Source organism: Peromyscus eremicus, chromosome 1, assembly GCF_949786415.1.
Source record: "Peromyscus eremicus chromosome 1, PerEre_H2_v1, whole genome shotgun sequence".
In the NCBI taxonomy this organism is placed as follows: Eukaryota; Metazoa; Chordata; class Mammalia; order Rodentia; family Cricetidae; genus Peromyscus; species Peromyscus eremicus.
In genome coordinates this window covers 183,696,149-183,723,639 of record NC_081416.1, presented here as the reverse complement: position 1 = coordinate 183,723,639, position 27,491 = coordinate 183,696,149, and the positions used below count along the sequence as shown (strand labels likewise).

The following is a 27,491-nucleotide window of genomic DNA, read 5'->3' as shown; positions in this document are numbered from 1 at the left end:
TTTTACCTGCAGAGGCATCCCAGACACCCGATACAGCACCAGTGAGACATCTGGGGATCATAATGATCAGATCATAGTAAGAAGAAGCCAAAAAAGGGAAGAGGTGGGACTGTGGGTGTGGTTGAACGAGGATATATTAAGCTGCAAACATACCTATATATCCAGCCGGCCTTTAGTGGGAGCAGCTGGGATTGAGATGTCACCCTCTTGCATCCTCCATGAAGGTAAGACAGAGAAAGGAGTGCCGCCTAGGTACCAATGGAGTCAGAATCAGTCCGGGATTCCAACAGACACATCATTGTCCACATAAACACTTGTCAAGTACAGAACCCAATACTGAGGCCTGGTTCTGTCTTTGGACTCTTCCTCTTTGCTTTTTCATTTTATCATCTTTTACTTTTGTTTTTGTTGTTTTTCAAGACAGAGTTTCTCTGTGTAACAGCTCTGGCTGTCCTGGAACTGACTCTGTAGACTGGCCTCGAATTCAGAGATTCTCCTGCCTTTGACTCCCAATTAAAGGCATGCCACCACTCGGCATTTGTAGGCAAGGGGATCATATTATGGCAATCAGAATAGGCAGTTAGAATAGGTTCTCTCCTACCGTAGGTCCCGGGATTTGAACTCCGGGAACCAGGGAATTAACCTTCAGTGTTTAATCTTCCAGTTATCCTTCTTGGACCTTCAGGGATGACTGAATGTTTTTATTGGGTTTTTTCTTTCTTTTTCTTCATTGATTAGTTGATTATGCACTCAGATACCTTGGAGTTCTGGTTACTTTGTTAATTTTGTTCTTGCTTTTACATATATATGTAAAACTTATAATATATATATATATATTATTATAATTTGTAGTTGAACACAGCTGGCAACTTTATAGAGGGGTTGGAAGGATGATACAGTGGTTACAAGCACTAGATGCTTTTCCAGGGGACCTGGATTTGATTCCCAAAACCAATGTGGAGCCATCTTTGACTCCAATCCCTTGGGAGTCTGGCATTGTCTGGCCTCCGTGAGCACTGGACATGGTGCTCAGAGGCTCGCGGTCCACCGCTGCAGCACTGTCCAATGGTTTTCTTTGCTTAATGACAGCATGAGAGTCACATTTTACTACATATTCATTTCTCTGTCATGTTTGTATGTATGCGTGGGGGTCCACACATGGAGATCAGAGAACAACCTTTGGCGATTATGGAGGACATAATCTCCATGTGACTTTTACACTTCTTCGAGGTACACACCTTGGAGTATGGTCACAGCTGAAACATGTGCCTGTAACCCCAGCCCTCTGAAAGGAAGCAGGGGGACCTTGTAGATGTTGATCTGCATCTTTAACACTTTTTTCTACCCTTAGTCTCCCTACATACAACCCCCCTAGGGTGAGGAAGTGCTTCAAAGTCTTGAATGTTTTTCTGTTTTAAGTCCTGAGGAGATCCTTGCACGCTCTAAGTTATATTGCACAAGCTAAATCCCCAGTCATTTTGGGCTTTGTCTTTGAGATTTATTTTTATTATTATTATCTTCTTTTTTTTGTTATTGGAGACAGTGTTTCTCTGTGTAACAGCCTGTCTATCCTCTGTAGCCTGGGCAGTCCTCAGACTCACAGAGATCCAACTGCCTCTCCCTCTTGAGTGGTGGGATTAAAGGCGTGTATCACCATGCCCGGCTATTATTATTTTAAAGTGCATGTGTGTGTAGATATGTGCACATGAGTGCAGAAGCCAGAAAAGGCCAGCAGAGTTGGATGCCCCTGGAGGAGGACTTACACAGTGGTTCTCAACCTTCCTAATGCTGTGACAGTTCCTCACATTGTGGTGTCCCTCAACCATTGAACTTATTTTCGTTGATCCTTCATAACTATGATTTTGCTACTGTTATGAATAGTAATGTAAATATCTGATATGCAGGATATCTGATATAGGACCCCTGTGAGAGGATCATTGAACCCTCAAAGGGGTCGTAACCCACAGGCTGAGAATGGCTGACTTACAGGCAGTTTGCAGCTGTCCAATGTGGTGGATACTGGACATTGAAACCATGTGCTTTGCAAGGATAGTAATAGTACACACTCTTCCCCGCTGAGCCATCTCTGGGCTTTTGTGGATTTGTTTATTTGTTTTTGTTTTGTGTTTGGGGTTTTTTTGTTGTTGGTTTTTGGTTTTTTACAGACAGAAGATTCTCCTCCTTCCTTGACATGGTCATTCTATGTAACCTTGGCTATCTTGGAACTTGATGATGTAGACCAGGCTGGCCTCCGAGGGATCTACCATCCTCTGCTTCCCGAGTGCTATGATGAAAGTCTTGTCCCACAACACCGCACTTAAGTTTCTTATTCTGTTTTCATTGTTTTTTTTTTAATGGTCTCCCGTAGCCCAGGCTGGCCGCCATCTCATTGTGTAGCTGAGGATGAGATCCTGTTGCCTCCCTCTCATAGGCATGTGTCACCTACCACACTCGGTTTGTCTGTTCGTTGTCGTGTGAGACCCTTCTTGTAGCAGTTTCTCCCCATGCAAGGCTTGCTGCCTCTGCTGTTGCCCCCTCCACGTGTGTTGCGGTGTGTTTTTATAATTGTTGCCATTAGAGGAAAGGATACAGCTATGGTTGCATATTTCTGCTTAAAACTCCACTGTGCTTCAGTTGCATGGCTGAAATTCTTTTAAATGCTTTGAGGCTTGCTGTATCGAGCTGAACACGGACTCTACACCAACGATTGGCAAAGAAAGGCATAGAGGTGCACCCTCGTAATCCAAGCACTTGGTAGGCTGAATCAGAAGGATTGTCTTGTGTTCTAAGGTCAGCCTGGACCAGAGGGAAGAATAATCTGTCCTAGAAAGGATATTTCTTATCACAGAGATCATCAGAGACCATTTTTTAATGCTATCAAAGGTTTCGGAACAAGAAATGCCTATGGGTAAAGGAGCTTGCTGCCACACCAGTTTTACCAAGGAGCTACATCCTAAGATTCCAATTTGGGTTTTGTTGTTGTTGTTGTTGTTGTTTGCTTTTTGGTTTTTGGTTTTGGTTTCTCTGGGTAGCCCTGGCTGTCCTGGAATGTGATCTGTATACCAAACTGGCCTTGAACTCAGAGATCTGGCCGCCTCTGCCTCCCGAGTGCTGGGATTAAGGGCGTGTATCACCACTACCCGGAAAAGATTCCACTTTTAAATTATAGTCAAGCCAAACAATACCACTTACCTGTGATCTCATCACTTGGGAGGCTGACGTGTAAAGATCTTGAGCTTCAGACGAGCCAGCCTGAGCTACATAGAAGGGCCTCTCAACCCCACTCCACTAAGCAGGAGTCTCACTGGGTAGCACTTAGCTGGCCTCGAACTTGCCATGTAGACCTGAAAGTCAGAGATTCACTTGTTTCTGTCTTCTGAGAGTACTGGAATTAAAAGTGTGGCTATGGGGGGAGGGGGGAGAGGAAAAAAAAGCGTGGCTATCTTTTAAGCCCAAGTTACAATAAAAGACTTAGAAGATGATGTAGAAGGAACAGGAGCCAAGGTTAGCCTTGGCTACATAGCAAGTTGGAGGACAGCCTGGGGTAAGTGAGACCCTTTCTCAAAAATAAGGGGGAAAGGCAGAGGCAGGTGAATCTCTGAAAGTTCGAGACCAGTCTGGCTTACATAGTGAAAAGTGAAACCCTGTCTCAAAAAAATAAGGACACATTGAGAGTCTGCTTTTTTTTCCCAAGTGACATTATCAGTTTATGTATACAGTGTTCTGTCTGCATATACACCTGCAGGCCAGAAGAGGGCACCAGATCTCATTACAGATGGTTGTGAGCCACCATGTAGTTGCTGTGAATTAAACTCAGGACCGCCGGGGCGGTGGTGGTGCACACACCTTTAGTCCCAGCACTCGGGAGGCAGAGCCAGGTGGATCTCTGTGAGTTCGAGGCCAACCTGGGCTACCGAGCGGGATCCAGGACAGCCACCAAAACTATACAGAGAAACCCTGTCTGGAAAAAAAAAAAAAAAAAAAAAAAAAAACCCCTCTTAACCTCTGAGCCATCTCTCCAGCCCAGTCTTATTTTTTTTAATCTCATATTAACTTTGACTTGCAAAGATTTCCAAACCAATTTATTCTTATCCTGACAGTTGGCAGCACCAATGTTAACAAAACCAATTAAAATTAGCCACATATCTAAGACAGACAATGTACAAAAGATATACAAATTAAAACCATTTAAAAAGCAATGGATACCATAATTTGCCTGTGGCTATACCATCTACATTCTCAAATGACTGAAAAATTAAAACTCAAGATAAAAACTGTAGAGTGTGAACTCCAAGTGACTCCCATTTTAAGCAAAGGTAGTCTTTCATTCTTACACATTTAGTGTCTCTGATGGGTTGAGAAGAGAAACACCATGATATTTTGAATGTTTGTACTTTTCCCTTATTGACTGTTGGGCATGCTGTGGTGCTCCGAGGTAGGTCTGGTGAAGGTCCATGAGACAAGGCTTCTTGGAATAGGTATCGTCTGTAAAATACACAAACTCGGCTACTTCTAGGGGGTATTATTTCTCCAAACTTTGAAGCTAGCAGTATAGCAGCAGTGCCCACAAGCTGAAGCTTCCCTCTTAGCACAGACATGGAAGAGAGGAACCGATCAATGTAGTTCACAGCCAAATGCAAGGTGTCAGTCATTCTGTAATTTATATTCTTCTCCCACTTCAACTGGCCAGCCAGTCCACAAGGATGGCCCGCAGACTAGTTAGTGATGTCTGGCTGCTTCTTCATATAACCCCCTTTAGGTTTACACCTAACCTCCATTTCCCTAAGGTATGTGTGAATATCTTCATGAGAGTCGGGTACTTCATTAACACTCACCGGCTTTTCATCTTCCTTTTTTTTTTTTTTTTTTTTTTTTTTTTTTAAGAGCTGAGGACCGAACCCAGGGCCTTGTGCTTGCTAGGCAAGCGTTCTACCACTGAGCTAAATCCCTAACCCCAGCTTTTCATCTTCTAAGACAATAGACATATCCATAGCAAGTGGTGATTCAAAACTGCCATCCATTGGATAATCAAGAGGTACCAGTGGTTTTCTTGCTCCGGGTAAAGAGACCGCTGCATTGAAAGCCAGGGCATCTTCACACTGTGTTTCTTTTTATTTATTTATTGTTTTGTTTTGTTTTTTCGAAACAGAGTTTCTCTGTAAGGCTTTGCATCTTTCCTGGATCTCACTCTGTAGCCAAGGCTGGCCTCGAACTCTCAGAGATCCACCTGGCTCTGCCTCCCAAGTGCTGGGATTAAAGGTATGTGCCACCACCGCCCCGGCCCACACTGTGTTTCTTTATGCTCAGCTGGCCTCTTCTGGGTCTCTTCTGCTTCATTCACATGAATAGTAATCCAAGAAGAACCAACAGCAACATGTTCATCGTTTATAGGAAGGTCCTTAAGTGGTGTGACTTTTTTTTTTTAATTTAATGCCGAATGCTGTTTATTGAAGGAGAGAAGAGGTCTTACATACAGGCTTACAGCACAATGGGAGAACCCCGGAGGGCAGAAGTTCGCTGCAGATGTTTTACAATCTTGCATCTAAGCTGTTAACGCCCATTATGCAGGATACACAGACAAGGCACTTCCCTTAAGCATAGGGAGGCTATCAAGGTCAAGGTCAGCAAGCAAGGCAACAGTTACCCAAAACAGGGGCCAGGACCCTACAGGTCCTAAAATACCCTACAGGTACTAAAAAATGAGCTTCTGACTTAGGTTGCGTGGGACGTCAGCAGGTCAAGAGGTGCAACTCTTAAGAAGGTCTTGAGTCTCTGCTGCGGCGTGTTTCCCAGCGCGTTCCCGGCCTTCAGCGCCGCCTGTGCCCGCGGCTGCTGGGCTGGCGCCACCTTCTCGGGGTTGACATTCTCCTGGTCTTCCTGCTGCAGCGAGGGCAGGGCCGAGCCCACCTCTCGACCCGACTGTCTCGAGCTGCCTGGCAGCATCGCGGCTCTGGTCGGGATCCGTCGGCGGCAGAGCGTGCACTGCGCCTGCAGCTCCCGGGCTGCGCGGGACCCTGGCGGCCGATGCACGGAGCTGGCGTTGCGGGCAGGCGGGTGGGCGGGAGGAGCAAGAGCCTAGGTGCCATGAGCAGCCCCAAAAGTCTATTCTTGTCTTTCTATCTTTCCAAGACGAGACCCAGAGCGATCTACATAGGAGACGAACTATATTCACTCGGAAGCAACTGGAAACACTGAAGAGGTTGTATGACGAGAACCCATATCCAAACCCCAAGCTCAGGAAAGAGCTGGCCTTACAAATGAAGATGAATCCCACAGTCCTGCAGGTTGGCCAGCAGTGCCCCTTTCTACCCTTTTAAGCTTCCTTCCTAACTGTTGTGGAATATTATTTTAGGTGTGTTACATTTGTTTATGCTGTGTAGCATGTTTTAACGATGCAAAGATGTGTTGTACGCTTTTATGTTGCATTTGCTTAACTCTGATGCTGTGTTACTGTGCCTGTCTAAAACACACCAGATAGCTGAACAGACAATAACAAGGCATGAGAAAGGATAGGCATGGCTGGCAGGCAGAGAGAATAAATAGGAGGAGAAATCTGGGAAGGAAGATCAAGGAAGGGGCAAGAGGAGGACTCCAGGGGCTAGCCACCCAGGTTAACCCAGCAAGTGTACGCACATATACAGTGTGTTAGAGTTACGCTCTCGAGTGTGCAGAGGCTAACGGAAGACATCCAGTGTCTTCCCCTATGGCAGTCCACCTTGCTTCCTTGAGACAATCTCTCACTGAACTTGGAGTTCATCTTTTTTGTTTGAAACAGGGTATCACTACGTAGCTCTGGCTGGCCTGGAACTCAATGTGTAGTCCAGGTTGGCCTCCAACTCACAGAAATGGGGCTTTGAACTCACAGAGGTGTATGCTACCACCCTTGGTCCTTCATTCCTGCTTTCTGACTCTTGATACCTCCTTTGTCCCCACCACCTCTGGTTCCTGCTCCTTGTATAGGATACGAGTGCAGAACAAATGTGGCAGAGGTACAGAACTAGCCATTCTCACCTAGAAGTTACCTTTCCACTGAACAATAGTCGCAGACTTCTGAAGTCAGTCTCCACTCATTAACCCCCCGGCTCACTTTTCCACTTACTTAGGTTTGGTTCAAGAACCAACGAGCAAAACGCAAGAGAGTCAAATATAACCCTCTGCAGAAACAAGTACACCAGTCGTCATCTCAAGTCCAGCAGCAACACCAGCGATTAGTTCACTTCCAAGCTCAACTCCAACATCAGCAGTCACCTCAATTCCAATACCAGCTGTCACCTCAACCCCAATACCAGCCATCACCTCAACCCCAATACCAGCCGTCACCTCAACTCCAATACCAGCCGTCACCTCAACTCCAATACCAGCCGTCACCTCTAGTCCTATTTCAGTTACCTCAATTCCAACACCAGCTGTCACCTCTAGTCCCACTTCAGTCGCCTCAAGTCCAACGCCAGCCATCACCTCTAGTCCCACTTCAGTCACTTCAAGTACTACACCAGCCATCACCTCAAGTCCAAGGCCAGCTGTCACCTCAAGTCCAACACCAGCAGTCAACTCAAGTCCAACACGAGCAGTCACCTCAAGTTCAATACCAGCCATCACCTCAAGTCCAAGGCCAGCAGTCAACTCAGTCACCCCAAGTCCAACGCCAGCCATCACCTCAAGTCCAAGGCCAGCAGTCAACTCAGTCAACTCAAGTCCAACGCCAGCCATCACCTCAAGTCCAAGGCCAGCAATCAACTCAGTCACCCCAAGTCCAACGCCAGCCATCACCTCAAGTCCAAGGCCAGCAGTCAACTCAGTCACCCCAAGTCCAACGCCAGCCATCACCTCAAGTCCAAGGCCAGCAGTCAACTCAGTCAACTCAAGTCCAACGCCAGCCATCACCTCTAGTCCCACTTCAGTCACTTCAAGTCCAACGCCAGCCATCACCTCAAGTCCAAGGCCAGCAGTCAACTCAGTCAACTCAAGTCCAACGCCAGCCATCACCTCAAGTCCAGCCGTCACCCCAAGTCCAACGCCAGCCGTCACCCCAAGTCCAACGCCAGCCATCACCCCAAGTCCAACGCCAGCCATCACCCCAAGTCCAACGCCAGCCGTCACCTCAAGTCCAAGGCCAACAGTCAACTCAGTCAACTCAAGTCCAACGCCAGCCGTCACCCCAAGTCCAATGCCAGCCATCAACTCAAGCCGAACACACAGAGTCACCTCAAGTCCAACACCAGCAGTCACTTCATGGTGGGGTCAATACCAATCCATCCCAGAATAAGGAGAATATACCACCAGGGTCCCCTACCAGCATCTTGCCTGTGTCTCAAATTTATACCAACACCAACGACATGATGCCCTCATTCCTACTCAGTCTATACCCTGACCTTAAGGATGCCAAACGTCCCCCTGAGGGCCATAAAATTATCCATTTTGGTTGTTGCCAGGACCCTGCCATATACTGGCTCCGACCCATCTTGGGGTCTCCCAATCACCTCTCAGGATGCCCATTCAATCAATGTTCCTCCTTATTCAAAAAGAAGAAAAAGAAGCTAAAAACAATAATGACTAATAGTTGACTTTTTTTTTTGAGACTGGGTCTTGCTATGGGATGTTTTGTATGTCAAATGTGTTACTCTGATTGGTTAATAAATAAAACACTGATTGGCCAGTAGCCAGGCAGGAAGTATAGGCGGGACAAACAGAGAAGAGAATTCTGGGAAGTGGAAGGTTGAGGCAGAGGATGCTGCCAGCCACCGCCATGAGAAGATGTTAAGATACTGGTAAGCCACGAGCCACATGGCAACTTATATCTTAAATCAACCCATTTCTATTAATCTATAAGAACAGTTAACAAGAAGCCTGAGCCATTAGGCCAAACAGTTTAAATAATATAAGAGTCTGTGTGTTTATTTTATAAGTGGCTGAGGGGCCGGGTGGTGGTGGCGCACGCCTTTAGTCCCAGCACTCGGGAGGCAGAGGCAGGCGGATCTCTGGGAGTTCAAGGCCAGCCTGGTCTCCAAAGCGAGTTCCAGGAAAGGCGCAAAGCTACACAGAGAAACCCTGTCTTGAAAAACCAAAAAAAAAAAAAAAAAAGTGGCTGAGGGACTGCCAGGGCATGAGATACAAGCTCAACTATGTTCATAGCAGCATTATTCATAATAGCCAGAACCTGGAAACAACCTAGATGCCCCAAAACTGAAGAATGGATTAAGAAAATGTAGAACACATACACAATGGAGTACTACTCAACAGAGAAAACAATGACAGCATGAAATTTGCAGGCAAATGGATGGAACTAGAAAGTATCATCCTGAGTGAGGTAACCCAGAAGGACAAACATGGTATGTACTCACTCATAAGTGGATACTAGGTATAAAGCAAAGAACAATCAGACTGTAACCCACAGAACCAGGGAGGCTACATAGCAGGGGGGACCCTAGGATGACTGTGGCTTATAATAAGTTTTGGTTTTACTCAATTACTGGGTAAGCCTCAATAAAACATTTTACTATTAGGATAAGAATTTATACTGGCCAGGCGGTGGTGGCACACGCCTTTAATCCCAGCACTCGGGAGGCAGAGCCAGGTGGATCTCTGTGAGTTCGAGGCCAGCCTGGGCTATCAAGTGAGTTCCAGGAAAGGCGCAAAGCTACACAGAGAAACCCTGTCTCGAAAAACCAAAAAAAAAAAAAAAAAAAGAATTTATACTGTATCAAGCTGATAATAGAAAAATAAATAAAAAAATAAATAAATAAGAAAAAAAGGTGTGTTACTTTTGTTTATGTTGCATTTGTTTAACTCTGTGAAGCTGTGTTACTGTGCCTGTGTAAAACACCTGATGGTCTAATAAAGAACTGAATGGCCAATAGCAGGGCAGGAGAAAGGTAGGTGGGGCTGGCAGGCAGAGAGTATGTAAAGAAGGAGAAAACCGGGAAGAGGCAATGTAGCAGCCAGAGAAGGAGGACTTCAGGGGTCAGCCACCAGCTACACAGCAAGTCATGGAGTAAGAATTACAGAAAAGAGAATGGGAAAAGCCCAGAGGTAGATGAAATAATTTAAGTTAAGGAAAGCTGACTAGAAACTAAGCCAAGCTAAGGCTGGGCATTCATAAGTAATAACAAGCCTCCATGTACAATTTACTTGGGAGCTGGGTGGTGGGCCCCCAAAAGAATAAAAACCCCCAACAACACTCTGCCGCTGAGCTACATACCCAAGTGTGGCATATAGCCAAGAATGAACTTGACCACATAATCATCATGCCTCTTAGGATTATGGGTGTATGACACCATGCATTGGGAATTAAAACTAGGCTTCCTATATGTATCCTAGGATGCTGTCCTCTGAGTATAAGAGTTGTTACCATTTTAATCATAGGAGACTCTATTTAGGTAATGATGTTTGTTCCCTCCTAGAACCATGGGATGAGTAAGATCATCTAACCTGACTCCAGCCAATCTAGCCTGTGCCTACCTCCCTGCCAGGTGTGTGTAATTCTTCCCCAGCTGCACCTGATCTTATGGTTGGTACAGAGTTGGTAGAGAATTTAGAGCGTAGAAGGGGCACTCCACCTATAAAGCTATGAGGATGTCTTCGATGTTAAATTGATGCTTTCTGATATGTCTGTGTGGTGGTTTGACTAGGAATGGCCTCCATAGGTTCACACATTTGAATGTTTGGTCATTAGAGAGTGGCACTATTAGAAGGTGTGGCCTTGTTTGAGTAGATGTGGGCTTGTTAGAGAAACTGTCACTCAGGGTGGGCTTTGAGGTTTCAAATGCACAAGTCTGACCCGGTGTCACTCTCTCTTCCTGTTGCCTGCCAATCCAGATGTGGAACTCTCCATTACCAAGTCCATCTGTATGTCACCATGCTTCCTGACATGATGATAATGGACTAAACCTCTGAAACTGTAAGCAAACCCCAATATTTTTTTTAAGAGTTGCCATAGCCTGGTGGTAGTGGTGGTGCAGGCCTTTAATCCCAGCACTCTGGAAGCATAGCCAGGCAGATCTCTGAGTTTGAGATCAGCCTGGTCTACGGAATAAGTTCCAGGACACCCAAGACTACATAGAGAAACCCTTAAAAAACAAAAACAGGGGGTTGGGGATTTAGCTCAGTGGTAGAGCGCTTGCCTAGCAAGCACAAGGCCCTGGGTTCGGTCCTCAGCTCCAGCTCCAAAAAAAAAAAAAAAAGCTGGTCATGGTGACATACACCTTTAATCCTAGCACTCAGAGGCAGGCACATCTCTATGAGTTCAGTGGCAGCCTTGTCTACAAAGAGAGTTCCAGGACAGCCAGGGCTGTTTGTTACACTGAGAAACTCTGTCTTGAAAAATCAAAAAAAAAAAAAAAAAAAGTTGCTTGTGGTGCTATATTGGGTACCCTAATAAAATTTGCCTGAAGATCAGAGAGGAGAACAAACCAGGAGATTAAACATAGAGTCCAGGCAGTTCCTTTGTCTCTCTGACATTTCAGCATTTACCCCAACATCTGGTTCTGGTTTTTTTATTGTAAGACCTATTAGATTTCTAACAACAGTTGTCATGGTCATGGTGTTTCATCATAGCAATAGAGCATTGACCAAGATACACTGTTTTGGGGTTACCTATGATCTGTCAGTAAGCCCAATAAACTCACTGATTTATCAGGTTTGACTTCAGTGTAATCCTTACTCTGGTTCATCATTGGTGTCCTATCTGGGGAATATAGACACCTGTTTCCTTCTCCCTGGGAGAAGTTGAGGCCGGCCATGCTAGCCAAGCACTCAACTAACTTGAGCTACATCTCCACCCCAAACACACACACACACAGCCTTTTGTTTTGGTTCTGGGTGCCTGTTGGTTAGACAGAATCAAACTATATATATATAGTCTTGGAGAGCCTCGAACTTGCTCTGTGCCCAGGCTGGCCTTACACCCATGGCAATCTTTGAGCAGCTGGCTCCCCAGTGCTGGGATTACAAATGCACACCACGAAGCCCAGCATGTGTGCTTTAGTTTTTGGTTTTCTCTTAGAGCAGTGCTGAAGGTCAAACCCAGGGCATTGTTCACGCTGAGCAAACTCTCTCTGCCACTGAGCAGCATACACACCCCCCGCACAGTAAGAACACTGTTTATATGTACAAGCACATGTAGTATGTATGTGTATCTCACATATGTATGTGTAACTCCAGCTCTGATGCCTCTGAGGGCATCTGTATTCATGTGCACAAGCACAAATGGAAACATGATTGGAAAATACAGTATTTAATATATATTAATATAGCATATGTCTCAATCTATTAAAAGAAAGAAAAGAACAGGTGGGAGGGCTGGCAAGATGGTTCAGCAGGTGGGGGCGATTTGGCTACGAAGCTTGACAACCAGAGTTCAATCTCTTGGATGCACACAATGGAAGAGGTGAACCAATCCCACAAGCGACCCTTGGCCTCCACACTCATGCCACACCATGCGCATGCTCACACATACACACGAAATAAATATTTTAGAGGACTGGAGAGCTGGCTTAGTTAAGAGTAATGGCTTGCCCTTCTAGAGGACCAAGGTTCAATTCCCAGGACCAACATGATTGCTCACGACCACCTGTAACTCAAGTTCTAGGAGATCCAACACCCTCTTCTGGCCTTAGCAAGTACCAGGCATGCAAACGGTACACAGGCCAACATGCAGACAAAATATCCAAACACATTAAAAAATGTTAATAAAATTAGAAATAAGAAGAGGCCAGGCAGTGGTGGAGCACGCCTTTAATCCCAGCACTCAGGAGGCAGAGGCAGGAGGATCTCTGTGAGTTTGAGGCCAGCCTGGACTACACAGTAATTTCCAGGACAGGCTTGAAAGCTACACAGAGAAACCCTGTCACGAGAGAGAGAGAGAGAGAGAGAGAGAGAGAGAGAGAGAGAGAGAGAGAGAACCAGATCACTTGTGAGACAGAGGCAGGCATATTTCTGTGAGTTCAAGGCCACCCTGGTCTAAAGAGCAAGTTCTAGGACAGCCAAGTCTGAATAGAGAAACCCTATCTCAAATCCAAAAATAAAAAGACAGAAAAGAAAACTGAAGAGAGGCAGGGAGACAGAAACGGAGAAAAAGCCGGAGCTTACCAGGCGGCGGTGGCACATGCCTTTAATCCCCGCACTCAGGAGGCAGAAGAGCCAAGCTGATCTCTGCAAGTTCGAGGCAGCCTGGTCTACAGAGCAAGATCCAGGACAGGCACCAAGACTACACAGAGAAACCCTGTCTCGAAAAAAAAAAAAAAAAAAAAAACCATAAAAAGCAGTAGATGTATAGGTAAGGCTTCTTCCAGCTGCTTTGAAAGAAAAGCGTCCCGAGTCCTAAGTCCTGTCTTCTCTCTCCCCGCCTGTGGGCTCAGGGCTTTTACCAAATTGATGATTATAAAAACCATCACGTGCTGTTAAGTGCAGACTGATAGCCTAGAATGGGGGTGGGGGGGTGGGGGGCAGGTCCCAGAAAGGAGATTTAACCCAGGTTGTATTTCCTCAAAGGTCACAGCCCAGAAAGCATCGCAAAAGCTCCGTGGCTGCCCGGGTTCCCCCGTTCTCTTACAGACGCCAGAAAGCAGAAATGACCAGAGACCATCTCCAAGGTGAGCCTCAGTGGGGTGGGGCGTGGCAGGTGGTGGTGCTGGGGAAGGGACAGCAGGTTAGACAGAAGATGTATGAGCGTGAGTCTGCACCACCACCACCAGGGTGTAGCTGGAAGTTCCCCCCCTGCTCTTGTGGCCTTGTGGCCCCGCACCTCAGACCCAAAGGAACACACAGAGGCTTATATTAATTACAAACTCTATGTCCTACTATAGGCTCAGGCTCCTTGCTAGCTACATCTTACATCTTAAATTCACCCACTTCTTTTCTTTGACCACAGGTTAATTTTATTTAATCAAACAAATGTAGTATGTCTTTGCATTGTTAACAAAAGCAGTAGAAAAAATATGTAAGACACCCTTAAAATAATACTCCACAACATCAGGCCTTTTGGTTGGACAGGTGGTGTAGGCCAAACACACAAAACTAAAGGCAGCTCCTGGGCTTTCTTCCCTCCCTCCATTTTTCCCCTCCCTCCTTCCTTCCCTGAGTCTCCTATAGCTGAGATCTATGACCTTGATCCTCCTGCCTCCACACTCACGTGTTGTGTTAACTGTCCGGTGCCACCACACCCAGGCTTCTGGCATGTTAGTCAAGCACCAACCAACTCGTGGATGTTTAGGTCTGGCTTTCAAAAGTAGAAGGAATCTGGCAAAGCGTATGCAGAAATTCTAAGGACGGTGAGGCTCCGTAGGAGATGGCTTTTCCTGGGTTCTCACCACTGAACGGTGTGCCGACTGTGTACCACCTCGTCATTTAAAAAAGTAACCAACTAGAGGTGACAAAAATACGCTAAGGTGTTACCAGTTGGCTGAAGGTTCTTTTTTTTCTGAACATAAAAACAGGAAACTAACCCATTTCTATAAATCCATACTTTGCCACATGGCTCGTGGCTTACCGGAATCTTGACATCTTGTTTCTCGTGGCAGCCATCTTGCTTGTCATGGCTTCGACTGGCAGCGTCCACTCTGCTCTGCCTTTCTCCTCCCTTCTCTCTAGTTAGAATGTCCCTCCTAACCCTGTTCTGCCTCACCATTGGCCAAACAGCTTTATTTATCAACCAATCAGAGCAACACATTCACAGCATACAAAAAGGCATTCTCCCATAACCAGGGCTCAGTGTTAGGCAGCCCAGAGCGCAGGTCCCAACCTGCCTCTGTGGAAGCAGAAGGCTGAGCCCTTCATACCTAAGTTGTAATTTCATCGCTGGCAGAACAGAAATTATGGTGCATGTCTTGGGGGGGTCCTTGCCAAGTCCCTGTGTTGTTATTGTTCAGTGAGATTTGCTCTCAGTGTAACCCAGTGAAGACTCCAGCTCACTGTGCAATTGCAACTCTCCATCCTGCTGCCTCTACCCCCTAAGTGCTGGAATCCACAAGCACTCTAGATTTTTGTTTTGTTTGCCTTTGAGACAGGATCTCACTAACTAGCTGATGCTGGCCTGGAATTCACAATGTAGACAAAGCTGGCCTGAAAGTTAGATCACATGGCTCTGCCTTCAGAGACCTGGGATTAAAGGTATGTGTCATCACACTTGACACTGTGTGTGTGTTTTTGAGTCAGGGTCTCTCTTTTCTTGCCTCTGCCTCCAGAATGCTGAGATTCTTGAGGTTATTCTACAATACCCAGATTCCTGTGTTGTTGTTTTCAAAAGTACTGAGCATTGAACTTGGGATCTCTTGGATGCTACTGGTAATCGACAGTTAATTGACAATTAAAGCAGGCCCACGGTGGCACAAACCTGTACCCCAGCACTCAAGGCTGAGGCAGGAGTCACAGGCCAGCCTGGGCTATATAGTGAGGCCCTGTGTCAAAAAGCAAGATGAGGGGCTGGAGAGATGACTCAGCATTTAATAGAGCTTGCAGGGTTTGATTCCCAGCACACACCCATATGGAGGCTCATAACCCTCTGTAAATCCAAGTTCAGGAGATCCACCACCTTTGATGGCCTCCGGAGGCACTCATATACACTCACATATATATAATATATTTTTGGATTTGTATGTGTGTGTTCACATATATATTTATATTATGTGCAAAATATAAATGCACATAAAATAAAAATCTTATCTTTAAAAAGCAAAATGATTACCGTTGGTGGTGGTGGTGGCAGTGGTGGCACACACCTTTAATCCCAGCACTCAGGAGGCAGAGGCAGGCAGATCTCTGTGAGTTTGAGGCCAGCCTGCTTTTACAGAGTGAGTTCCAGGACAGGATCCAAAGCTACACAAAGAATCCCGGTCTCGAAAAAAAAATAAAAAGCAAAATTATAACTGGATGTCAATATGTAAAAGATTACAAATAGATCCATATCTGTCACCATGCACAAAACTCAAGTCCAAGTGGATCAAAGACCTCAACATAAATCCAGTTACTCTGACCCTGATAGAAGAGAAAGTAGGAAGTATTCTTGAACGCATTGGCACAGGAGATCACTTCCTAAATATAACACCAGTAGCACAGACACTGAGAGAAATAATAAATGGGACCTCCTGAAACTGAGAAGCTTTTGCAGAGCAAAGGACACAGTCAGTAAGACAAAAAGACAGCCTACAGAATGGGAAAAGACCTTCATTAACCCCACGTCTGACAGAGGACTGATCTCCAAAGTATATAAAGAACTCAAGAAACTAGACATCAAAATACCGAACAATCTAATTAAAAAATGGGCTAAAGAGCTAAACAGAGAATTCTCAAAAGAAGAATCTCAAATGGCTGAAAGACATTTAAGGAATTGCTCAACATCTTTAGTCATCAGAGAAATGCAAATCAAAACGACTCTGAGATACCACCTTACACCTGTTAGAATGGCTATGATCAAAAACACTAATGACAGTATATGTTGGAGAGGATACAGAGCAAAGGGAACACTCCTCCACTGTTGGTGGGAATGCAAACTTGTACAACCACTGTGGAAATCAATATGGCGGTTTCTCAGAAAATTGGGAATCGATCTACCTCAAGACCCAGCCATACCACTCTTGGGCATATACCCAAGGAATGCCCAATCATACCACAAAGATATATGTTCAACTATGTTCATAGCAGCACTATTCATAATAGCCAAAACCTGGAAACAACCTAGATGCCCATGAACTGAAGAATGGATTAAGAAAATGTGGTACATATACACAATGGAGTACTACTCAGCAGAGAAAAACAATGACAGCATGAAATTTGCAGGCAAATGGATGGAACTAGAAAATATCCTGAGTGAGGTAACCCAGACCCAGAAGGACAAACATGGTATGTACTCACTCATAAGTGGATACTCGATATAAAGCAAAGAACAATCAGACTGCAACCCACAGAACCAGGGAGGCTACATAGCAGGGGGGACCCTAGGATGACTGTGGCTTATAGTAAGTTTTGGTTTTACTCAATTACTGGGCAAGCCTCAATAAAACATTTCACTATTAGGATAAGAATTTATACTGTATCAAGCTGATGATAGAAAAATAAATAAATGAAAATGAAAAAAAAAGAAAAGAAAAGAAACAGACCTGAGAGGCTGGAGAGATGGCTCCATTGTTCAAAGGATCAGAGGTCAATTCCCAGCCCCACATGGTGGCTCACAATCAATACTACAGTTCCAGAGGATCCAACACCCTTTTCTGTCCCACACTCCCAAGCCACATTATGCATGTGCTGACCAGACATATATGCCGGCAAGCAAAACACAGAATACTCTTACCATAAAGTATTCTTTTAAAAAATTTTAAAGCTATTACAAAAAAAAAAAAAAAGATTTGAGTAAAACCAAGTACCCCCGTTGTGTGTGTGTATGTGTGTGTTATTTGTTTGTTTTTGAGACAATCTCATGTAGCCCAAGCCAGTTCCATGCCATCTAAATGAGGATAGCCTTTTAAAAAAAAGTTTTTGTTGTTGTTGGAGAGTTTTGTTCTTTTGTTGTTGTTTTGTTTTTAGAATATTTATTTTTTCAGGCTTTTTTTAAAGGTGGGTTTTTATTCTTGTTGTTCCTGTTTTTCATATAATATGTATGAGTGTTCTGCCTATGTGAGTGTGCAACATATATGCTGTACAACACATATGCAGCACAGGTGGAAATAAGCAGAGGGCTTGGGATCCCCTAGCACTGGAATTGTGAGCCACCATGTGAGTGCTGGAAATCTAACCCTGGTCCTCTGGAAGAGCAGCCAATGGCTCTTAACCTCTAAGCCATCACTCCAGTCCCCCCCCCCCTTTTTTTGTTTTTGTTTGGTTTTTTAAGACAGGGATTCTCTGCATAGTTTAGGTGCCTTTCCTGGATCTCGCTCTACGGACCAGGCTAGCCTCGAACACACAGAGATACACCTGGCTCTGCCTCCCAAGTGCTGGGATTAAAGGCGTGTGCCACCATCGCCTGGCTCCAGTCCCATTTTTTTTTTCACAGTTTTCCTTTAATTAGGACATAGGCACAGAGTGGGATTTTTCTTTTTAATCCCGAATGCGTTTATTGAAGGAGGGAGGAGGTCTTAAATACAGGCTTACAGCACAATGGGAGAACCCCCTCTCGCTACCGATGTTTTACAACAAAATCCTCCTGCCTCTGCCTCCCAAGTGCTGGGATTAAAGCAGTATGCCACCACCGCCCGGCAACTTGGACCACTTTTAAATGGATCTTCTGTAATAATTGTTCCACTGGGTCTCTGGGCACGGCACATAGTACACTTGATTGCTGACGGCCAATTTTCGTATATACAGTATTCACAGGCCCACCTAATCCCATGTTCTGACCTTGTGTACTTCTTGAAGTGAGTTATGTCAGGCAGGAAGCTGGCGGCCTCCTCTTCCCAGTCTGACTCGCGGCACCCTGCGGTGGCGGTGGCGGCAGGGGTAACTCCCACACGGCGCGGCAACCCGCCGACCCCGGCCCCTCTCCACCTCCCTTGGTGCCGCTGCCCACCCTCCGGCCCTCCGGCCTCAGTCAGGACGCGGTATCCAAGGCCGACGCTCGGCTCCCTGCGGCCGGAGGGGCGGAGAGGGGCCGCGGAGGCCGAGGGCAGAGGGCGGCCTCCAGCGCTGAGGACTCCGAATCGATGCCAACAATTCTAACCCTTCAAGTCATGATCCTCCTGTCTCAGCCTCTCAAACAAAGTGTAGTGATATCTTCCTAGAATTCCAGCAGGCTGGAGGCTAAGGCAGGAAGATCAAGAATTTTATTCCCAAAGGCATATAAAGGTGCACACCTTTAAACCCGGGAAGCAAGGGCAAAGGGATCTCTGAGTTCAAGGTCACCCCCTGGTCTTCCAGGACAGTCAGGGCTGTTACACAGAGAAACCTTGTCTGGGAAAAGAAAACAACCCCCTAAAAAACCAAACCAAAACAACAAAAAAAAGTGTACCTGACCAATGCACACTATCATGTCCAAACTCTATTAAACTCAAGGAATGAACCCCCTTTCCCATGAGCTTCTTAAACACATCTGGAAAACATTTTGATTTTGTGCTCTCAATTATTAGACTGTGTTTCGTCTAAACGAACCTTTGCACCACCGTTGGGGGGTTGTTGCTTCTAAGCCATTTTTTGCTTATTTTTCCTATGGATCTTTAGAATTGGCTAAAGCAAAACCCTCCCCGAGCAATAAAGACGACGTGTCTTTCCACTAAACTTTTTCTCCAGCTCAAGAACTAGTCAAACTTGGATTTTCTGAAACCATTTCAGCTGAGGAACCATTATGAACATTATGATACCTTTCCGACGACCATCACCTACCATTTTTGGCCCCCGTGACATCGAGTCTCCCCAGCTGCGCCTCGAGATCTGAGTTTACCTCCAGCTCCTGAAGCGCTCTAGAGAGATGCAAGAGTCGAACAGGTCCTTCGCGCCATGAGCCCTCAAGATCTGGGCACTCAGATGAACACTGCCTCCCAGCTCTTAGGAGAACCCTTCTTGTCCAGTGGCAACAACAACAACAAAAAATTCTCTCTTTTCCACACTTGCTGAAGGAACTGTCATCTGTCTGGTCATAGCCATTACCAAAAGGAACCTCTTTCCCACAAGGCACTGGGGGGGGGGGGGGGACACGACGACTCTCACTGACAGGCTATCTGTACCTTTGCTATGGCACATGCGCATTGAGCAACCCGCAAAGAAGGATAGTTCCTGACTGCTGCCGGAAAGGAAATTAAAAATCAAAGGAAAATCCTCATGTTTCCACAGGTTCTTTGGTTGCCTATGAGACTAGCTGGCATCCCCTGAAAGATACAGATGAAGAGTCTGGCAGCCAGTGGACGCACTGGAACGCACTGGAACTAGGATCACGGAATTCCAAAAGACGTTCTGGGACCCTTACAACAGGGATGTGGAAACCCCCACCCCACCTCCGTCTTTTTAATTGCGGACTAAGAGCCTCAAGTCTGGACTGGTTTTGGTGTGACTGAGCCTGGAGGGCCGCTCCCCCCAGAGCACATCAGACAGTCACTGTTTTTGGAACTTTGTTGGTTGTCTCTTGGGGCAAAGTTCATTTTGGTGTGCCCTTGGTCTTGCGTGTGGCATGTTAATTGTTCTTAGTATTGAGTAAGACGGACGCTATGGGGCAGTCTCCCTTTTCTCCCCTAGACCTTTGCCTAGCATGAGGCACACGCTGGAAGGATGTGTGCAAGCCTCTGCTCACAACAGAATGATTGATTCACAAAAGGATTCAGTGCAGAATGAGCCTCTAACAATGTTTACTTAGCCTCCGGAGGGAACCTCTGATGTTGACCGTGGAAGAATTCCCTGCGGTTCCTGCAGACCCTAGTGTGAGAACCCGGCTGCGAAGGGTATGCGGAGGCTGAGAAGGAAAACAAAACAAAAACAAAAACCCACTTCCACAGATGCTTATCTGTCTGTCTGATGATTGTCCGTGGGCCAGAGAGGCACCAGCGTTGACACTGGGGACTTACAAGGAAAATACACTTGTTATTATTACAACCAATATAATGTTGACAAGTCAAAATACACATCCTTCTGTAACACCACAATGTAGGTATCAGAAGCACTTACAGAGACCAAGCTTTATGTCCTGGGCCACCCTAGAGGCAGTTTGAGAAACCCACCACTATCCATCTTGCCTTATGATGACCACAAATGCTCATCCATTATAGTCACAGAATGAAAGATGAAATCCAGCTACGTTGGAGCTGCAGTAGTTACTTTAACTGGAATGATTTGGGTCTTGAAAAAAAAAAATGAGCGAGAGACACAGAGAGAGAGAGGTGATTCTGGCCTTTGGAAAGTGGAAAACCTGGTGAATCCGACTCTATGCCACAGGAAGGCCCTGATATCTACAAAACTAAGTAGACCATTTGATCAGGACCTAGAGGTGTTAAAAGTTTCCATTTCTGAATTAAAGCAGCAGTGAGATGCCCTTGCAGACATGGTCTTGCAAAATTGAAGAGGCTTAGACAAACTTGTCCTGAGATAGGAAAGTATGTATGACTTTTGGGAGAACCTGTTGTTTCTATGTTAATTGAGCAATAATAATTAGAAAAAAATCTAGCCATGGTTGGAGAAAACCTTATAAAAAATGAGTAAGACAAAGATGTAAATAATAATTAAACCAGTCTCTGTTCTCTTGGTCCCCCTGTCTACTATTCTGCTATCAGCACTGACTGGGCCCTTATTCCTCATTCTGAATTGATTAACTGTGAGGACACTGCATCTTAAAGTATATAAATGAACTATATATATGAACTGATACAATTATGTATCAGTTCAGTAAAATTAATAGTCCTTAGGACCAACGGAACCTTTTAAAGCATGAGTCCAAGATTTGTATCATTCACTAAGACCAGTGGTGAATGTGTCAGGCCCCAGTTCTTAGCACAACTGGCTACATGATGGAAGTACATTCAGGCTGTAAAACTCAGCACATAGACAGTACTACCTACCAAAATGAAAACAAAGACCTAATCCATTAAAGTCCATAGATCTGGGAAATTTTCTAAATGTTCTAATCTTGCTTTGGGGTACTGTAGTTTTGCTTCTAGCTAACTGTTCATGTTAACTAAAGTAGGTCAACCCAGAATATGGTTTTTGTGCTTAAAAGCTCATCCTGAGAAAGGCTTGGTGCTCTACTAGAATCCTGAATACTGGGTGTAGTCATCGCACATCTAATAAACACTTTCCATGTGCTTAAACCCATGTCCAAGCAGAATTCTCTAGTAGATACCACACAGCAGAACCACCATGCCCAGCTCTGATTTTTTTTTTTCTTTTTGAGACATGGTCTCAATGTATAACCCTAGCTGGCCTGAAACTTGCTATGTAGACTCTTGTATAATATTAGAGGGATCAGCCTTAATATTATACATCCCAGGGGCTCAGGAGAGAGAACTACTAACGGCGAGGACTATTTTCAGGAAACAGAATCTCAGCACACCGAGCTCTATAGTCCACTTGCTTTAATTCCTCTGGCATAACATCCTTTATACCCAGCTTCAGTTCTGTTCTCATGTCTAGCTCCTTTCTTGGCTGATTTCTCTCTATATTTGTCTACTGTCCCCTCTAGGTTCTATCTTAATTCCTTCATCTAGTTCTGTCCCTTCTAGGTTCTCATCTATCTAGTTCTTTCCCCTATCAGCTCCTTCCCTGTCTCCTTCTCTCTCATCTGGCTCTTCTTATCTTGTTCTTCCCCATCTGGCTCTTCCTCATCTTCCATCTCGTTCCTCTAGTCCTCTCTTCTAGCCCTTCAATCTAGTTCTTCCCCATCTCAGTTTGTTCCTCTCAAGTTCTTACCCATCTAGTTCTTCCATTCTCTTTTTTCTTCTCCCCCCTGTGCCCTGGAAGTCCCAGTATATAAAGGGAGGGTCCCAGCTAAATTGTGTAAAGCTATTTAATTAATGTCCACCTCACCTGGGCGGTGTCTCCTTGTGGAATTTACCTTAAGTCAGGAGACTTGCCTGTGGGTTATTATCACTGTTAGTCCTCGGAAATTGGGCGACCACCTGGGTGGTGTCTCCTTTAGTCCTTGAAAGTGGCTAGGGGAGATATCTGATTCCAGAGAAAGCCTTTCCTGAGGCTGTTCTCCAAATGCCTGGAATGTGTGTGTCTAGAGAGTGATCAGTCCACATTGTTAGCCCTTCTTAGGGAAAAGTCAATTGGGAAAACTATGAAGGCACACATGATTTTCATAACAGAAGACAGCTGATATATAACAAGCCAAGTAACACCAAAAACTCCTTGGGATTTGGCTTCCTCTGGAGGAATTTCCTGATTCCTCCAGGTAGTGACTTTGCCATAACCAGCTGAGTTCTTATGATATATTCCTGCGGCCCGAAGCAGTAGACCAAGGTTGGCCTCTCACTGACAGATAAATGCCTGCCACTACTTCCCAAGTGCCAGGCTTAAAGGTTTGCCACTACCAAGCCTGGTTCAGAAAAAAAAATTATTATAATTATTTACTAATTGTGTGTATATGTGCTGGTGGTGGAGAGTGCGTACATGGTGTGAGCTCATATGGAAATCTGATAACAACTTGTGGGAGTCCTGGGGGTGGAAATCAGATTATTAGGCTTCGGAGATACTTTTACCTGCTAAGCCTTTACCAGGAGGATCTTTGTGTGTGTGTGTGTATGTCCCAGACCAACCACCACTTCCTCTGTGTCAGAATGGTGCCTTATTACCTGTGTCACCACACCTGGCTTTTCTGGGGTTGGTTGGTTTGTATGTCTGTTTGTTTTCCTTATGGGGGTACTTTTTGGCAAGAGGTTTGAGGAGTCTCATGTAGCTCAGACTGGCTTAGAGTTCCCTATGGAATCCAAGATGACCCTGACATCCTGATCTTCTAAATGTGGGGACACCTAGCCTTCCCAGCTTTCAATTCTTTTGGCTGTACACATAGAAGTGAGCTGGAATTTCTTTTTTTTTCCTAGCTTCTTTGTTTTATTATTTTTTAAAGTGTCTTAATTTATTTATTGAACAAATACAAGTGCCAACCTTGTACAAAGCACTGTTCTACATATTTGAGTATCCTATCACTGAACAAAATAAACTGTAAAAAATGCTTCTCTTATTATAGGAGGTAGGCAGAAAACACACAAAACCAGTATATCATACAGACTTTTTTGTTTTGTTTTGTTTTGTTTTGTTTCTTGACAGGGTTTCTCTGTGTAACTTTGGTGCCTGTTCTGGATCTCGCTCTATAGACCAGGCTGGCCTCGAACTCACAAAGATCCACCTGCCTCTGCCTCCCAAGTGCTGGGATTAAAGGCATGCACCACCACAGCCTGGCAGAATTTTTTTTTAACATAAAAACAGGTTATAATTCAAAAGTCCAGGGTTAATACAGAAGAAACCTATCTTCGTCTGTTCAGAGAGTTATGTTTTACTCAAGTTGTGTAAGTGAGATTCCTATTCATCTTGCCTTCACTGTTTGATTTACGGCAGATATTTTTCTATAGGCTAATCCATGATCTAAAAAGATTTTAGCCTCCCCTCTTGGAAGTACAGCCAACATTTTCTTGCATCAACTTGATACAGTACAAATTCTTATCTTAATAGTGAAATGTTTCACTAAAGCTTGTCCAGTGATTGGGCAAAACCAAAAGTTATTATAAACCACAGTCATCCTATGGGTGAGCTGGAATTTCTTGTTCATTTAGCAATTCTCTTTACCACCTTCTGTGTTTATTTTGTGTGTGTGTGTGTGTGTGTGTGTGTGTGTGTGAGAGAGAGAGAGAGAGAGAGAGAGAGAGAGAGAGAGAGAGAGAGAGAGAGAGAGATTCGAGCATGTGCATGTGCCCAAGTACTTAAAATGGCATGCCTAAAATGGCCTATCTGTGGAGGTCAGAGAACAACTTGCAGATCCTGAGAGGCAGGTATGCTAGGAATAAAGGAGTGGTCTCAGCTTCCTGAGTGCTGGGATTAAAGGTGATAGCCACACTACCTGCTTAGATAAGGGTTACTTTTTTTTTTTTTTTTTTGAGCTGAGGATTGAACCCAGGGCCTTGTACTTGCTAGGCAAGTGCTCCACAACTGAGGTAAATCCCCAACCCCGATAAGGTTTACTTTTTAGAGGAACCACTGATGTGGATAATGGCCCTTCAATCATGTAAATGAAGGCATTTAGTTCAGAAGAGCCCTTTAAGGGTTTAACACAGCTAGATTAAGCTGATGGATATCCAAGGACCTTAGGTAGTTAGTAATAGTTATTTAAAAAGAATGTTCCTGGGTTATGGTGGCACACAATTTAATTCCGGCACTCAGGAGGCAGAGTCAGCCGGATCTCTCTGGCCCCAAGGCCAGCCTGGTCTACAGAGGGAGATCCAGGACAGGCACCAAGACTACACAGAGAAACCCTGTCTCGAAAAAACAAAAACAGAAACAAAATAAAAAAAAATGTCCTATCCCCAATAGACCTCTATTTTGCCTATTACCTTGGCTAAATATTTGTTTCTGTTCCCTTTTGAGACTTGCATTCAATTAGCCCTGGATGGGTTCAAATTCACTGAGTAACCCAGGCTGGCCTTGAACTGTCTCCCAAATGCAGAGATTAGAGATATGTATACCATACCTAGCTCTTTCAGGCATCGCTGTTGGGGGCGGTGGTGGCGCACGCCTTTAATCCCAGCACTCAGAGGCAGAGCCAGGCAGATCGCTGAGTTCAAGGCCAGCCTGGTCTACAGAGCAAGATCCAGGACAGGCACCAAAGCTACACACAGAAATCCTGTCCTAAAAAAAAAAAAAGTCTCCACAGAGTAAGCAATTCTTGAACTTCCGTTCAGGTTCTGCGGCTTGCTTTGCTGCCAGGCTGGGCGCGCGGGGCCAGCAGTTGGTGCTTGTCATGTCAGGAGGCACCAAGGTCCTTTTGGAAGTGCAAGCCGTGCCCTTTCTAGACAACTTCAGCAGTGGGCAAAGCGGGACAGCGCTGGCCAAGGTCTTCCTGGCTCTTGTACCAAGCGCACTCGGCCTTCCCCTATGCCCACCACTTCCCGCCCCAGACATGGCGGTCGGCCCTTCGGCCTTCTGGCCCAACCCAGTCGGGTAAACTGAGTCTAGAGGCCAAAGAGAATGCACTCCCCGGCTTTGCTGCAGCGTTGCAGAGCTACCAAGAGGCAGCTGCTGCCGGCACCTTCCTGGCAGCAGAATTTACCACTTTGACAGCAGGGTGCAGCTCTGGCTCTCAACCCACTAGACTCTTCTGCAATGTTACACCTGGCTTCAGCAGTATCAGCTTTCTATATTCCTGTCTCTGAAATGCCTGAACACAAGATCCACTCATCTGGTGGCCCACTGCAGGTGATGGGCTCTGTTCCAGAGATCTGACCCCCCCATAACCAGTCTTGGGTTGCTTTCCTCTTGATCTGGAGACGGCCTTTCTGCATTCTGTATGAGCTAGGCACTGGGAATACAGAGATAAATAAGTCACTGCCTTCTGTCAAGGACCTCACAATCTAGCAAGGGCCTGGATACAAGCCATAATCACAAATCAGAATGATAAATACTGTAGTGGAGATAAAAAAGCTTTCTCCTCCAGTTAAAGATTGGGCTCCCAAAGCATTTATAGTTTCCTTTAAGCTGGAAACTGACCCCACCATCATAATTAATCATGCTCGGAATGCTTCGGGGGGGGGGGGGTTAATAAGCATCAAGCGGTGGTGTCCAATATATTTGAGTCAATACAGTCCTTTGTGGTTATTGTCACCTGTTGGGCCCCATAAGGCCCCCAGCATGCCGCCCGGTGTAACTTCCTGAGCCTAGCTTGAGTTTGGCGACCTGTCCTGGGACATACCCCAATCTATATAAGTTCACTCCTTATGCAATAAAGTGAGTTTCTGCTTCAACAAGACTCCTGGCCCAGTGTGTTTCTCTCCGGTGGACAGCGGGGTTCTGGGCCACCGACACTCACCATCCAGCTCAGCCCCTGGGAGAGACCGGCTGGACCGATCCTGCCTCCACCCTACCTGTCAGTCAGACCGACAGTCACCAAGACTCAGAAACCAAGTTACTGCTGTCAGAGGATGAAATAGCAAAAGGCATGATGATAGAGGACAAGACAGTAGAAGACCTTTGGCCGCGACACACAGTTTTTATATGTGACAAACACTGAAGGAAATGCCCGTCTCGCATCCAAAACCAGGGTTCTTACCTTGTGGGATGACTCATCCCTAACCGGCTTGAGGGCCAGACAATGGCTCAAACAAGTAAAAAAGATACTTTTCTGAGAGCCAGCCTGGGGCTGCCTGATGGTCTTAGCAACAGCAGCTGAAATATGATCTGGAGATGACCCGGACCAATGAGAGACAGCCATGTCACACCAACTGATGTAAATTCATTAGACCTCCTCCCAGGGTGGGGTGGAGGGTATATAAGGCTTGCTTCTTCGTGCATAAACTGAGCTTGTTGTTTCGACATTCTCCCAGAGTCTGTGTGGTTTGACTCTGCGCCTACTTGGCCCCCGCCCTCAAAGGGAACAACAACAAGGACCCTGCTACATCTGATGCCCTTTGGGGTCTCAATGTAACAGCAGAATAGCAAGACAAAGAAATCTGAAACATGGTTTTTTTTGTGTGTTTTTTTTATATATCTCAAGTCATTTTTTATAAAAACATTATATTTTATCTTAACCAACAATAATTTGAAACCAATTCTCTTAAATGATGGCAAGTATTTGTAACCCACTGAACTCAAATGACCAAAACCCATTGTTATGCCCAGTTCGCCCCCAAAGAAGCCATTGGGAGACTTAGGTACAGAATGCAAAAAGCAAGGTTTATTCAGATGAAGTCAAAGTTCACAAGCCGCGGCAGGGGGCTCGTTCCAAATCTCTCACACACAGCAGGGAGATTGGAAGGAGCGCACCCTTTCTTTGTGAGGCTAGTTCTTAAAGGCACAGACCACATAATTCATCTCTCACAGCCTGCCTCCCTTCTTTCTGGTTCACAACAGTAATTTTTCATGTTATCTTTATTTCTTGTTTG

The 27,491-nt window shown here is 45.4% G+C and overlaps 2 pseudogenes; one reads left to right on the top strand and one right to left on the bottom strand.

The window, feature by feature from the left end:
• Positions 1-4,330: 4,330 nt before the first annotated feature.
• LOC131903297 (cyclin-A2-like) lies at positions 4,331-5,943 on the bottom strand (annotated as a pseudogene).
• A 13,473-nt stretch (positions 5,944-19,416) lies between these two features.
• LOC131903285 (phosphopantothenate--cysteine ligase-like) lies at positions 19,417-26,620 on the top strand (annotated as a pseudogene).
• The last annotated feature ends 871 nt before the right edge of the window (positions 26,621-27,491 follow it).